Below are 14,037 nucleotides of genomic sequence, written 5' to 3'. Positions count from 1 at the left end.
GGCTCAAGCAATCCTCCTATCCTCCTACCTCAGCCTCCTGAGTAGCTGGGACCATAGACTCGCACCAACCACTTCTGGCAATTTTTTTTTTTTTACTTCTTATAGAGATGGGGTTACACTATGTTGCCCAGGCTGGTCTCAAACTTTTAGACTCAAGGGACCTGCCCACATTGGCCTCCCAAAGTGCTGGTATTACAGATGTGAGCCCCCATGCCCAGTCTGGACCCAACCACACTTGACATTTTACTGGCTCTATACTTCTGAATAAGCCTGTTTATCCAAGTCCCCAGGCCGCTGCAGATTAAAAGCTGATATCTAGGGTCGGGCATGGTGGCTCACAAGGTCAGGAGATCAGGATCATCCTGGCCAACATGGTGAAACTCCGTCTCTACTAAAACAACAAAAAAATTAGCCAGGCATGAAGGCACACACCTGCAGTCCCAGCTACTCAGGAGGTTGAGTCAGGAGAATTGCTTGAACCCGGGAGGCGGAGGCTGCAGTGAGCCAAGATTGTGCCACTGCACTCCAGCCTGGGCGATACCTGGGCAACAGAACGAGACTCTGTCTCAAAAAAAAAAAAAAAAAAAAAAAAAAAAAAAAAAAAAAAAAAAAAAAGCTGCTATCCAGAATGTCATGGGAGTTAGGAGGGCAACTAAAAATGTCCCCAAAGATGGCCTTGCTAAGTGGCAGCTGAGAGTGAAAGCAAGGAGAGGAAAATGTGAGTGGATGCCGAACTACTTCACCACATGACAGAATTGAGCCTGTTCTTCACCTTGACCCCGTCATATACACAGGGCATGATGGCACCTCTAAGGAGAGGCATCTGTCTCAGCAAATGAGAATGGCAGAGAAAAACGAGGACCTGAGCCTTAGCTGCTTCCCAAAGGGAAACTTGGAGTTGAGCAGGCAAAGAGTAGGGGAGAAGGCATTCCAGGTCCAGGGGACAGCATTAGCAGAGGCCCAGGGCCTTCCTGCACAGGCACCTAAGTAGAGCCGTACTTCCATCAGAGCACCACCAGAGGGGTAGAGAAGACTAGAGGGAAAGCCAGAGAGTTGGAGGCTGTGTCACAGAAGGTGCCCTATTCTCTCTTCCCAAGATTGGACTTTATCCTACAAATAATGGGAAGCCGTTGAACCATTTTCAAACCCCAGTATGATGTAAGCGGGTGTAAACAGCCCATTGGTGAGTGTGAAGAGGGAGATGTGGCTTTTCCAGTAGTCCAGGCAGAGGTGGTGGTGAGCTCCGTGCATGGGGCAGTGGGGCACAGGAGAGGATTTAGGAAATACTCAGAAGGCAAAATCAGCAGGACTTGGGGACTGACTGGGGTGGGCATGACAGAGGCGGAGCCCTGGAGACTGGCTCGTCAAAGGGCTGTGTCACTGGTCTCACCTCCACTCGAGGCAGATGGAGTTTGTTCCTCAGGGAGGAAGATGTGCTCAAGCTGGGCCATGGTGGGTTGGAGGTTTGAGATATTATCCTATTGGATAAGATCATCTTCCATATTCTCTATTAAAGAAAACAGATTGTATACATCACACTTCAAAATGATTTCACCTTTTAAAATATAAGGGTTAAAATGAAAGATTTGGGTACCCAAAGGAACTAGTTTCAATTTTCCAGAAAATTATGAATGCAAATTTCCTCATTCCCTAAGTCAGGAATTGCTGTGATGCAAATATGCCTTCGCGTGAAGTGAACTACATTCATCAGGCAGCTTGTCCATCAAGTTTCTAAGAGTCTTTGGGACTCAGGAGTTGCCTATTTCATGCATCTGAATCTCTACAAAACTGTTTGGGAAAAGCTTTGGCCTTAGCTCAGCTTTCCAATGACTTGTCAGGGCAGAGGTGAATGTAATCATCTTCTTAGAACACAAGTAGATTTCCTAGAAAAAGAGCAGCAAGGAACACCATGAACAGAATTGCCTCATGCTCTTGAGACATCTGTTCACCACCCAGGCCACTTGAGAAAAGAAAAGAAATGAAAATCCACATCCAGAAAGCGAAGACTGAAGAAAAGGCACAATTACCAGCGCCTGAAAGTGCTGTCATTGGTGGGGGCCACTTTAAAGTTCACCACAAACCGCGGTGAAAAAGAAAGGGGGCTTCCCTCATTATCATTGCAGTGTTATGGGATGTAGGAAGTCTACATCAACTTCTTTGCATCCTTATCAGTGCTTTCTACATTTGATAACTTTCAGTGAGGTGTCTGAAGAGCCAATCTGCCTGGGAACAGATTCTTTTAAAGTGGGCCTCACCCTGGATACACATTGGAATCACTTTGGCACACTCTAAAAAGGTCTGATGCCTGGGTGTCATCCCCAGAAAGTCTGCTGTTATTGGTCTGGGGTATAACCTGGGCATCAGGATTTTTAAAAAGTCTCCTCAGGTGATTTTAACATGCAGCCAGGGGTGAGAAGACATGCATTCAAGCCATATGGTTGACACTGAAAAAAACTTTTCCATAGTAGAAAGTTTTCATGTCTATATAGAAAGTCCGTAACTGAATATGCAAGATCTGAAAATATTTGCGTTAAGGCAAAAGCAAAAAAAATTGGAGGTTTCCCCCAATTTGCTCAGATATTCACAGCTATGCCCAGCCCACTAGCCAATCAGACAGCTGGGCCACTAATGGCCATCATGAACCCTGAAGTCCACATTAAAAAATGTTCACGGCTGGGCACAGTGTCTCACGCCTGTAATCCCAGCACTTTGGGAGGCCGAGGCGGGCGGATCACGAGGTCAGGAGATCGAGACCATCCTGGCAACAAGGTGAAACCCCCATCTCTACTAAAAATACAAAAAATTAGCCTGGCGTGGTGGCGGGTGCCTGTAGTCCCAGCTACTTGGGAGGCTGAGGCATGAGAATGGTGTGAACCCAGGAGGCGGAGCTTGCAGTGAGCCAAGATGATACCACTGCACTCCAACCTGGGCGACAGAGCGAGAGTCTGTCTCAAAAATAACAAATAAAAAAAGTTCACCAAGTGCATGTAAGCTTAGCTGTTTGTCCATTTCTCTTGGTAGAGCTGAAATTGAACTCAATTTCAAAAAGTAAGATTCCATATAGTTGTCACTAGCAGATAGGGAGAAATGTTTGGCACTATTCTAAATGCTTAACGTTTGCTAATTCATTTAATCTCCCCACTATACACACACAACCCCACGTCACAGATACGGCATGGAGGCACAGAGAGGGTCAATAAGTTGCCCCAGGTCACAGCCAAGAAGTAGAAGAGTTGAGATTTGAACCCAGGACCCAGGAGCTTACACTTATAACCCCCACACCATATAGCCGCTACCTTCACAGGAGAACCCCAAATGAGAATGGGGATGGGGGGAGAGAATGCCTAACGTTGATCTTGGGGTTCCAGCAGGCACCGTATGGGCATGGTAGGCGATGCAGGGAGGAGCCAGGAGCTCTTACAGAGCTCACCAGCTTGTAAGAAAGGCCAGGGCAAAGACATAAGACGCCACCAAAAAGTAGAGCAAGAGAAGTGTACAAATGAATGTGAATGAGGGCTCAAAGGAAGACAGGTTGCTTTGCTTTTTTTTTTTTTTTCTTTGAGATGGAGTTTCACTCTTGTTGCCCAGGCTGGAGTGCAATGGCGTGATCTTGGCTCACTACAACCTCTTCCTCCCGGGTTCAAGTGATCCTCCTGCCTCAGCCTCCCCAGTAGCTGGGATTATAGGCGCCTGCTACCACACCCAGCTAATTTTTTGTATTTTTAGTAGAGACAGTGTTTCACCATGTTGGTCAGGCTGGCCTCGAACTTCTGACCTCAGGTGATCTGCCTGCCTTGGCCTTCCAAAGTGCTGGGATTATAGGCGTGAGCCACCGCACTGGGCGAGAGATTGCTTTTTTAATCAGTAAAAACTCCCCGGAGGAGGCGGTGTTCGAGAATAATGCCTTCTGGCTATAGCACAGGTGAGAGTTATGAAAGTAACGGGAAGAGCAGTGGAAGGAGGCTGGGGCTTTGTTTTAGGGGCAGTTGAGTCACCAGGTGGGGCCCCCCTCCCTTCACTATAGTAGAACCCAGCATGATCTCGCACACATGGCGAGCCGAGTTGAGCTCTCTGAAGGGAGAATTTCCAGGTGAAAGTCAGTGAACCCAGTCTCCCAGCCCTGAATTTTGCCTCTCCTTTGCAGTTTTGTCCCATTGATACCTGTTGCTTCCCCATCTGTGCCCCTACCTTCCTCATCCTCCAAAACTCCAGCCAAACATGCAGAAATGCCTCTTTCTTGGCTGCTTTTGGCAAGTTGGGGCATGCTGTTACTTCGAAGAACTTTGATAAATCTTAAGGCAGACTCAAAGGAAAGTGGTGTATTTAAATAATATTATGTGAGGATGGCGATAGTCAAATTTCCAAATACTGGGTTTCTGACTCTATAGCCCAATACAAAGAGCTATATGGCCCACAAAGTCTCTTTATGGTTGGATAATAGCCCACTCTAGACCAAAGGGCTAGTACAATCTTGTCTGTACCATCTCTAGCTTCTTTCTCTTGTGGTTCCCCTACTTGAGTTGCAACAGCAAGGGTTAATTGGCTATGAACCCTTCCTTCCTTCCTTCCCTTACCTACCCACCCATCCTTCCAACATAAATTTATTGAACATCTATGGTGCTAAAAGTTAAATGGTCAATATTTTTCTGTGCCCCTCACCACCAGGAACAATTCTGATTCTACCCCAATGTGTTAGAGTGGATGATTGTTAGCAACTCTTCACTCTTTTTTTCTGCCAGTGACCTTACAGTGCCTCCCAGTAGAACAGAAAAAGTATACTTTCCTGTCACCATTGACTTTGGCTTGGCCATGTGACTTGCTTTGGCCAATGAAATGTTAGCATATGTGACATAAGCAAAGTCTTTCAATGTTCTAGATATTTGGCTTGTGCCCTTGTACTTCTGTTGCCCTTCATGAGAACATACCCCTGGTAGCTGCTGCTCCCAGAATGAGAAGATGTGGGAGTAGGGGTGACTCAGTCTACAATCCAAAGGCAGGTTCTGCTGATTCAAACCAAGCCCAACAAAACCATAGCCAACCAGTAGACCTCTGACCAAGAAAAATCGATGTTTTCATAGTAAAATATTGAGAATCAGGAATTGCTTGTTATGTAGCATTTTTTTTGGCAATAGCTGACTGATACGCCCAGATAAGGACTAGACTGACAAAACAAAACCCTTTCATATACCCCCATGCTGGTTTTTTTTTTCCTTTTTAGCTACAAAAATTCTAAACTTTTTGGGGTGGGTGTCCCAAACCCAGGGTCCTCCTCCCTGTTCCACTTTTAAGTTAGAGAGTTACAGCTGACTGGAAGAGCTCTGGCAGTCAATACCACCAATAGATGGCCAATTCTTTCAAGCCTCAGTGTTTGCTGACCACCAGGAGCATCTCTCTCTATCCTGTGGAGGGGAAATCACCTTACCAAAGTTCATTCAACACTAAGGCTAAAATACACATGAAATCAGTAGAAGTCATGCTGAATGCAACCAGTAAGGCCTTTTGCTTGTGCAAAATAAAAATTTTATACTTAATTTGTCATAAGATTGGGAAAACTTTGAAGGAGTTTGAATAGAACAGGGGGATATGATGGAGTGGTGACATGTGGCTGAGGTACTTGGCAGAAGAATTCAGAAAATGAGCTTTGGAGTCAGAGGGACCTGGATACCTGCCTGACATCTGTCATTTACGAGTTGGGTGACTTGGGGAAGGCTACTAATTGCCCCTGAGTTTGTTTCAGGTGTAAACTAGGGATAACATGCAAGGATTGAATGAGTATTGTGTATAAAGTACCTAGTACAATAGTGTCTGGCTTATGGGAGATTCTTAATACATAGTAGTGGTTATGCAGATGATTTAGGAAGATAATTCGATAGTACCATAGGGGAAAGGCCAAAATTACACATTTATGGAGAGCTTACTGTGTGCTAGGCACTATTTGGAGGACTTTACATTTATTGATTAAGATGAAGTTTCACTCTTGTTGCCAAGGCTGGAGTGCAGTGGTGTGATCTCAGCTCACTGCAATCTCCACCTCCCGGGTTCAAGTGAGCTTCCTGAGTAGCTGGGATTACAGGCACCCACCACCACGCCCGGCTAATTTTTTGTATTTTTAGTAGAGACAGGGTTTCACCATGTTGGCCAGGCTGGTTTTGAACTCCTGACTTTAGGTGATCCACCCTCCTCAGCCTCCCAAAGTGGTGGGATTACAGGTGTGAGCCACCGTGCCCAGCCTGATTTTACATTTATTAACAAATCTCACAACAACCATGCAAGGTAGGTACTAATATCCTCATTATATAGGTGAGGAAACTAAGGCACAGAAAGATTCAGCAACTTGTTTGAGGTCACACAGCTAGTAAGCTGTAAATCAAGAATTTGAACACAGGCAGTCTGGCTCCAGAGCCCTTGCTCTTAATCTCCATGTGTACTGCCTCTAAGCAGGCAGGCCTTTTAGAAGGTGGATGGGGAGTTCATATGAGCCAAGAGGCAGACCTAGATTAATCTAGTGGCCAAGAGCATGCAAAAGAGGAAACTAATGAAAGCATCAATGCAGAGGTATAATTGAACAAGCTAACTTAGTAACCAATTGCAAGTAGTGGGTATTGGAGGAAGAGGCAGAGCTCACCCTGCTGTGTGTGAGTTTTGCAAATCATGAAAAGATAAAGATTCTCAATCAGTTGTATGTTCTAAGAAATTACATCATGTCCCAGTAAGTTATGAGATATTTGAGAAACTTGAAGCATCTTTATGGTGGGTGGAGAATCAACCCAATCTTGGACTACCATTATTGAACTATGAGAGGACAAGTGAACTTCCACTTGGCCTTTTTTCCAACCCAGAGATTCCACTTCTTCTATGTTATGCCAAAGCCATCCACATCAGAAGGGCTCTTGTGTCCAAGTCTCAAGTAAATGAAAATTATCAATATGCACATCCAATTCTGATATTGAATGTCTGCCCGAAAGTCAATCATAACTCTCCTTACCTTCCAAAGAATGACTCCCTTGTATGTACCGCCACGCCCCTCCAACACCCACCACTAACTCTATTCCTTCGGCGAGTTCAGTAAACCTCCCTTATATTAAGGATTCAAGCATATTTACTTTAAGATTGTCTATTACATAGAGAAACATGTTTTCACTGTTCAATTGATATATTTTTCTAGATGCAAAAATTGTTTCCATATTGGGTTGGGATGGGATACATCATGATTCTCTCCATTGAAATTAATGGAAACATTTTTTAAAAAATTACTTTTCACTTAGCAGGGCTTTTAGAACAAAAGAAAGTATGGGATATTTTGGCCATGTAGTAGGAATTCAGTACATGTTTGAATGAATAGGATTGCCTGCATTGATGAAAGTCACAGGAGGAGGGAGTTTCAGGATGGAGAAAGAGGGCTGGCGTAAATCCCTATGGCGAGAATACATAAATTATACATTCTTTTCTTTCTACTCACACATTTCAGTCTCAGTAGCTGCTTGGGATGCATTTTCTCATTTGGTTCTTTTAAATCTGAGATTGAGAGAGAGAGAGAGATCAATAGTTTCTTTATTTGGTAGTTTCCTTTTGAAATATTAAAGCAACCAATCTCTTGCAAGTTCTACGAGGTTACCCTCTCCCATAAACCAGGCCAGTCCCCAAGACTGGATTATGTGGTGAAAGGCCTGTATTAAAATGTGGACTTTGCTTTGGAAAGGTAGAAAATAAATCCATTGGAAGCTATTATCAGGTTGGCACAACTTAGTGTCCTAAGGGGTTGGCACTCCTCTGTCACACTGTCCAGAGGTTGAAGCTCAGCCTGGAGAAGTGTACATGGTTGAAAAGAGACACGTGGCAAGATAGGCCATATGTAGGTACTAGATACCTGGGCCTGGGGAATGGGTTGATGGGAGGCCACCCAAACAGACAAATGTACTAAACATAAACAATTGACTTCATTAGTTTTGCTAGAATTGGCCCTTACTGTTGCATCGAATGTTGTTTAGAATGTTTTATCTGTTGGCTATAAATTAGACACGAAGTTATAGAGAATTTTTCATTGCAGTGACATGTAATGAAATTTGAATCCTTTTTTAAAAACCAAGCACTGCCCATATAAATTAGAAGTCCAGTGCTGGACATTGCCTGTGGCAGACACTGTTGGCTACCTATCTAACAGCCCTGTCATGCCCTTTCTCCCTAACAAATAGAACCTTGGTTTTTATTCAAGTGTCAGATAGCTACGTGTTTCAAAGAAGTCCAGGACACTCCCCAGCCCCACAGATTAATTCTTGAGTAGTCAAAGGCAATCGGAGTAATTCTTCTTGGTGGTGATTGGTTTGAGAAAGAACTTGTGACATGCAATTCTGGCCAATGGAGCATGAGGGGGACATCTTCTGGGAAAGGGTTTTCTTTACTCAAAGAGAGACATAGGGGAAAGCTGGCCCTTATGCCTCTATGGCTAAGAGAAGAAGTGATAGTAGGACCTGCTGCAGTCATTTGCAGCCATGAGGGAACAAGCATGAGGACCAATGCCTACATGCTGAGGATGGCAGAGCAGAAAGAAAGATAAACTGGGTTCTTGATATCATTAAACTGTTGAAGGAATTAACTCTAGATCTTGCTTCCTTTGGACTTGTTACATGAGGTGATAAAGGGTCTGATATGGTTTGGCTCTTTCCCCACCCAAATCTCATCTTGAATTGTAGTCCCACAATTCCCACATGTCATGGGAGGGACCCAGTGGGAGGTAATTGAATCATGGGAGTGTGTCTTTCCCATGCCCTTCCCATGATAGTGAATAAGTCTCATGAGATCCGGTGGTTTTATAAAGGGAAACTTCCCTGCACAAGCTCGCTCTTCTCTTGTCTGCCACCATGTGAGACGTGCCGTTCACCTTCTGCCATGATTATGATGCCTCCCCAGCCACGTAGAACCATGAGTCCATTAAACCTCTTTCTTTTGTAAATTGCCCAGTCTTGGTTATGTCTTTATCAGCAGCATGAAAACGGACTAATACAGGGTCTTACTGTTTAAGCTGCTGCTACTCAAGGTGCAGCATGATTACCTGTATTGCCAGCATGCTTGGGAGCTTGTTAAAAATGCAGACTCTCAGCCTGCATGAATCAGAATCTGCAGAGCCCCAGGTGATTCCTAACCACATTAAAGTTTGAGAAGTGCTGGTTGAAGCTGTTTTAATTAGGTTTTCTGGTTTTGGGAGCTAGAAAGCAAATTGATACCCTGCCTTAGAAACTGATGGCAAAGATCTTGTTTTTATATCACCACCAAAAAGAGCTTGCAAGGAAAAGACAATAGTGTTGCTACTCATGCAATTATTCAGGACCTATTAGAGAAGTTCCCTGGCTCTTTAAAACTGCTTTATTTCTGAAATCGAGGGGAAGCAACTCGCGATCATATAGTGAATGTACTTTTTTGGCTTCAAAGGTAAAAACAGCTCTTAACAGTTCTTAAGCTCACTAAAAATTCAGGATGAACATATACCTCTTGAGTCATCTCCTCAAAGACTAAAAGGGGCAAGAAATGGAAAGAGACCAAGGCACCAATAGGAAAAAAGCTCTAAACTGTTTACTTGGTTGAGATCAGATTTCCTTATCTCAGATTTACTCATAAATTTAGTTACTCAAAAGTAATTGTGGTTCTTCATCCAGATTGCAAACATGTGAATAACACAAAAGCAGCAACAATTCAGCCTTGTAAGAAAAAAAACAAGATATGGCATTGTTATTCCTAAAAAGACTACTCGAGTTTCTTGAGGTTGCCCAAATGAGACCATTTCATAAGTCATTCTGTGTTTACACTGAGTTTAGGCAACGGTTACAATAGAAGAGGCCACTATGATTACTTAATGGTCTATTGGTGGACTTCTAACCAAACCCAATTTCAACAAACAAAAATTTCTGCAGCTTTTTTTTTTCTTTGAGGAATCATCACTGTTCTGTTTTGATTGTCTTTGACAAGCTATTGAGAAATCATTTAGATTGGTGCTTATTATAAAAACACAGTTATTAAAATTACTTTCTAGCCAGCCTGTATTTCTGAAATCCCATTCATTATACTTGAGAAGTCAATAGTTGAGAAGTAAATAGCTGAGGAAAAATGCTGGGAGTTTAAACCAATATATTGTTTAATGATTATCCTTTTTTATTAAAAATGAGGCCTCAGGCTCCCAAATTTCACTGGCATCTTATTCTATAGCAATCTTACAATCTAATTGGGTAATGAAAACTAAGTCACACTGAAGTTCTTGCTTCTTTTCCTTTTACTCTCAAATTTTATAGCTTGGAGAAAGCTTTTGGATTGTTAAGTTTACTTGTCCCCTTCTACAGATAAACTCTTCGGGACTCAATTTTATTGAAAGGCTTACTCAAGGTCTCGCAGATGATAAATGATGGAAATAGCATCTTGGGCTTTTTGGGTTTTAGAGCAGCACCCCCTTTTTGTTCCTCAGTTTCTCTCGGCGAATAATCTTAAAATTCTGTTCTCATGAAGCTTCCAGGATGCCAAAGTCACTTGGCTTTCATCCTCCCTGAGCCAGCTCTTTCTCCACCATCCCTGCTGGTTATTTTTCAATTTGTCAAACAGTAAATGCTGGCGGGCCCCAGGTCTCCATCATCAGACCACCTCTCCATTTAGTCTCCCTCCACTGGTGATCTCATCTCATCCAATTCATAGCTTGAACTCTCATCCATCTCCCTCCCTCTTCATTCCAGGGCTACAGATCCATCTGCCTACTCAACATCTCTTTTGGATGGCACCAGAAACTTAACATGCCCCCAGACTAACTTTTGTTTTTCCCTATCAAACCTGCTCTGCCCAGAATCTTCTCCAGTTCAATAAATGGCAACTCCATTATTCTAATTTTTCTTTTTCTTTTTTTTTTTTTTTTCTGAGACGGAGTCTCGCTCTGTCGCCCAGGCTGGAGTGCAGTGGCCGGATCTCAGCTCACTGCAAGCTCCACCTCCCAGGTTTACGCCATTCTCCTGCCTCAGCCTCCCGAGTAGCTGGGACTACAGGCGCCCGCCACCTCGCCCGGCTAAGTTTTCGTATTTTTTAGTAGAGATGGGGTTTCACCGTGTCAGCCAGGATGGTCTCGATCTCCTGACCTCGTGATCCGCCCGTCTCGGCCTCCCAAAGTGCTGGGATTACAGGCTTGAGCCACCATGCCCGGCCTATTCTAATTTTTCAAGCCCGGAAGCTTGACTCATTCTATTCTCTTACACCCCACATCCATTGCATCAGCAACTTCTAATGGCTCTACCCTCAAAATACAGCCACAAAATACAGACCACTTCTCACCACTGCCACTGTTATTATCCTGGACCAAGCTACCATCAATTCTTAACTAGATCATTGCAACAGCCTTGGAAGTGGTCTCCCACTTCTACCCTTGATCCCCTAGAGCATATCCTTAACACAGAAGATGGAACAGTCCTATTCAAACAGAAGCCACATTATATCCTTCCTCTAGGCCAGGTACAGTGGCTCATGCCTGTAATCCCAACACTTTGGGAGGCTGAGCTGCGTGGGTCACTCGAGCCCAGGAATTCAAGACCAACCTGGGCAGCATAGCAAGACCCCATCTCTACAAAAAATGCAAAAATTAGCCGAGTGTGGTGGCACATGCCCGTGTTCCTAGCTACTCGGGAGGCTAAGGTGGGAGGATCACCTGAGCCTGGGGAGGTGGGGGCTGCAGTGAGCCGTGTGCTACTGCACTCCAGCCTGGGCAACAGAGCAAGACCCTGTCTCAAGAAATAAATATCCCGCCTCTGGCTCAGAGCCCTCCAGTGGCTTTTCTTCCCACTTAGATTAAAAGCCCACAAGGGCCCACCAAAGGCCATACACCATCTACTTGCTTGCCTTCACCCTCCTCCCGTCACCACCTCTGACTTCATCTCCTGCTAGTCTCTCTTTGCTCACTCTACTCCAACACATTGCCCTCCTTGCTGTTCCTGAAATATGCCAGGCATTCTTCTACCTCAGGGCCTTTGTACTTGTCATTCCTTCTGCTGGGCACACCCTCCCCCCCAGATAGCTGTTCTGCTGCATTCCCTTATCTCCTTCACACCTTTTCTCAAAAGGTGTCATCTCAATGAGACCTTCTTTGACTTCCATATTTAAAACTGTAAACACTCCTCCACCATCTTGGCACTCTCTATTCTCTTACACTTTTATTTTTCTCAATCATTTATCCCATCTGACGTGTTTTGCACACTTGCTTATCATATTATGCGGGGTATTGCCAAATGACTATTAAAAACCCTGGAATACCGTGACTTGAAGAAATTACACACTAATAGTCTAGGCCAGTGTGGTGTGTCTGCTCCAGTCATTCAGAGATCTGGGGTTTCCCCATGGTGTTCCTCTGCCGCATCCTAGGACATTGTTCCCATCTGCACAGTTGAAGCTGGGGGACCACCATCTCCGGATTCCTGCTGGCAGAAAAGGGGATATGAATATGGAAGAAGCACAACCAGTGTCTGAAAGCCCAGTCTAGGAAGTAATGCAGGTCACTTCTCGCATTTCAGTAACAAGAGCTTAATCACATGATCACACCTAACTAAGGGTGACGGGAAATATAGTTTAGCCGAACATCTATTTTCTAAGGAAAAGATGGAAAATGAATTTGTAGTGGACATCTATCAGCATTTATTATCTACATCCCTTCTCCCCATTAGAATAGGTGCTCCACGAGGGCAGGGATTTTTGTCAGTCGTACTCATTTCTGTATTTTGAGCACCCAGGATAGGACCTGGCACATTAAAAGAACTCAATAAATATTTGTTGACTAAAGGAAGGAATTGAGGCTGTGAAGTTAACCCCTCAGGGGGTTGACATTAGCAGACATATCTCTCCCAGGACACCCCGGCATTGACTTTTTTGACCAGATTACCTGAGAGCTCATTAGAATCCCTCATCTGGGGAAATGCAGACTGAGTCTTCTCTTTTACTGCATCTCAGTAATGAAACAGTTGCACATTCTGCCTCTGCTAATGCAACACAAAAACAGCCTCACCAAGGGTCCTCTATATATGGAAAGATCACCTTGGCCACAGGAAGAAGAACATTCTTCTTGGAAGTGGGGAGTACCCTGGTTCAGTAGGGGTCCTAGAACTATGTCCTACAGTGAATCAGGATGGCAGGAGTCAGTAGTAGTTTATTTAATCAATAAAGCACTGTTGGTTGCAATCCTTATCTGTTTCATGTTCCCTAATAAGTTTTTGTTAGGACTTCAGCTCCCTGCCCCTGGTAATTTGCTCTGCTAATTAGCCAAAATTAAAAGCATCCAAAGATCCTGGACAGTGGCCTGAGAAAGACTTGAATGGTCTGTGAACTTGAGTTCCTGTCTCTCTCCCTCCCTTCCCCTGGCAGACAGAACCCTTCACTCTCTTCCCAGATAGAATATACTCACACCACAGTTTTCCTCCAAATGTTCAAAATATAGCTTTTTAAAACTTACTGAGTAATCCAAAACTCCCAGTAACAAGCTTATAGGGCCAGTCGTATTTTACCAAAAGTTTCCTAGTGCAAACAGGCGCCTCTGATGTAAGGGTTGGCTCTGCCGGGCTCCAACAGTGGAAGAAAGGAAATCACCATGAAGCCCAGGAACAGAAAAAAAAAAAAAAAAAAGTTTCCTTCCTTCAGGAGAAAAAAAATATCCCAACACCATTTTCAACTTAAACTAAGCAATGGAACACAACGTTCCATTTTGTGTGAATTTTGTGTCTTAACAGTCTTTATTTATCTAAAGTTCGTATTAACATTCTCAATGGGTGATGGTTTCATGATTAATTCAAAACCCAAAGATTTAAGCTCCAAAGCTGGCTAAGGTCACTTGAAACAAATAATAGTGAGGTGTTTGGGGTTTTTATTTTTGTTTGGCTCTTCACACCTTGAAGTGCAAAGATTGAAACTCTAAACCCTCCAAGTGAGTTTTATAAATGTAGCCACGATGGAGGTATTATCCCATTTCCTTTCCAGAGAATATATTGCTAAGTCACAGTATGTTCATGAGGCTTTGGTGCAGAATCCATTTTA

This window comes from Macaca nemestrina, chromosome X, assembly GCF_043159975.1.
Source record: "Macaca nemestrina isolate mMacNem1 chromosome X, mMacNem.hap1, whole genome shotgun sequence".
Taxonomy (NCBI): domain Eukaryota; kingdom Metazoa; phylum Chordata; class Mammalia; order Primates; family Cercopithecidae; genus Macaca; species Macaca nemestrina.
The sequence above is the reverse complement of the archived record's forward strand: the minus strand, read 5'-3'. Positions refer to the sequence as shown.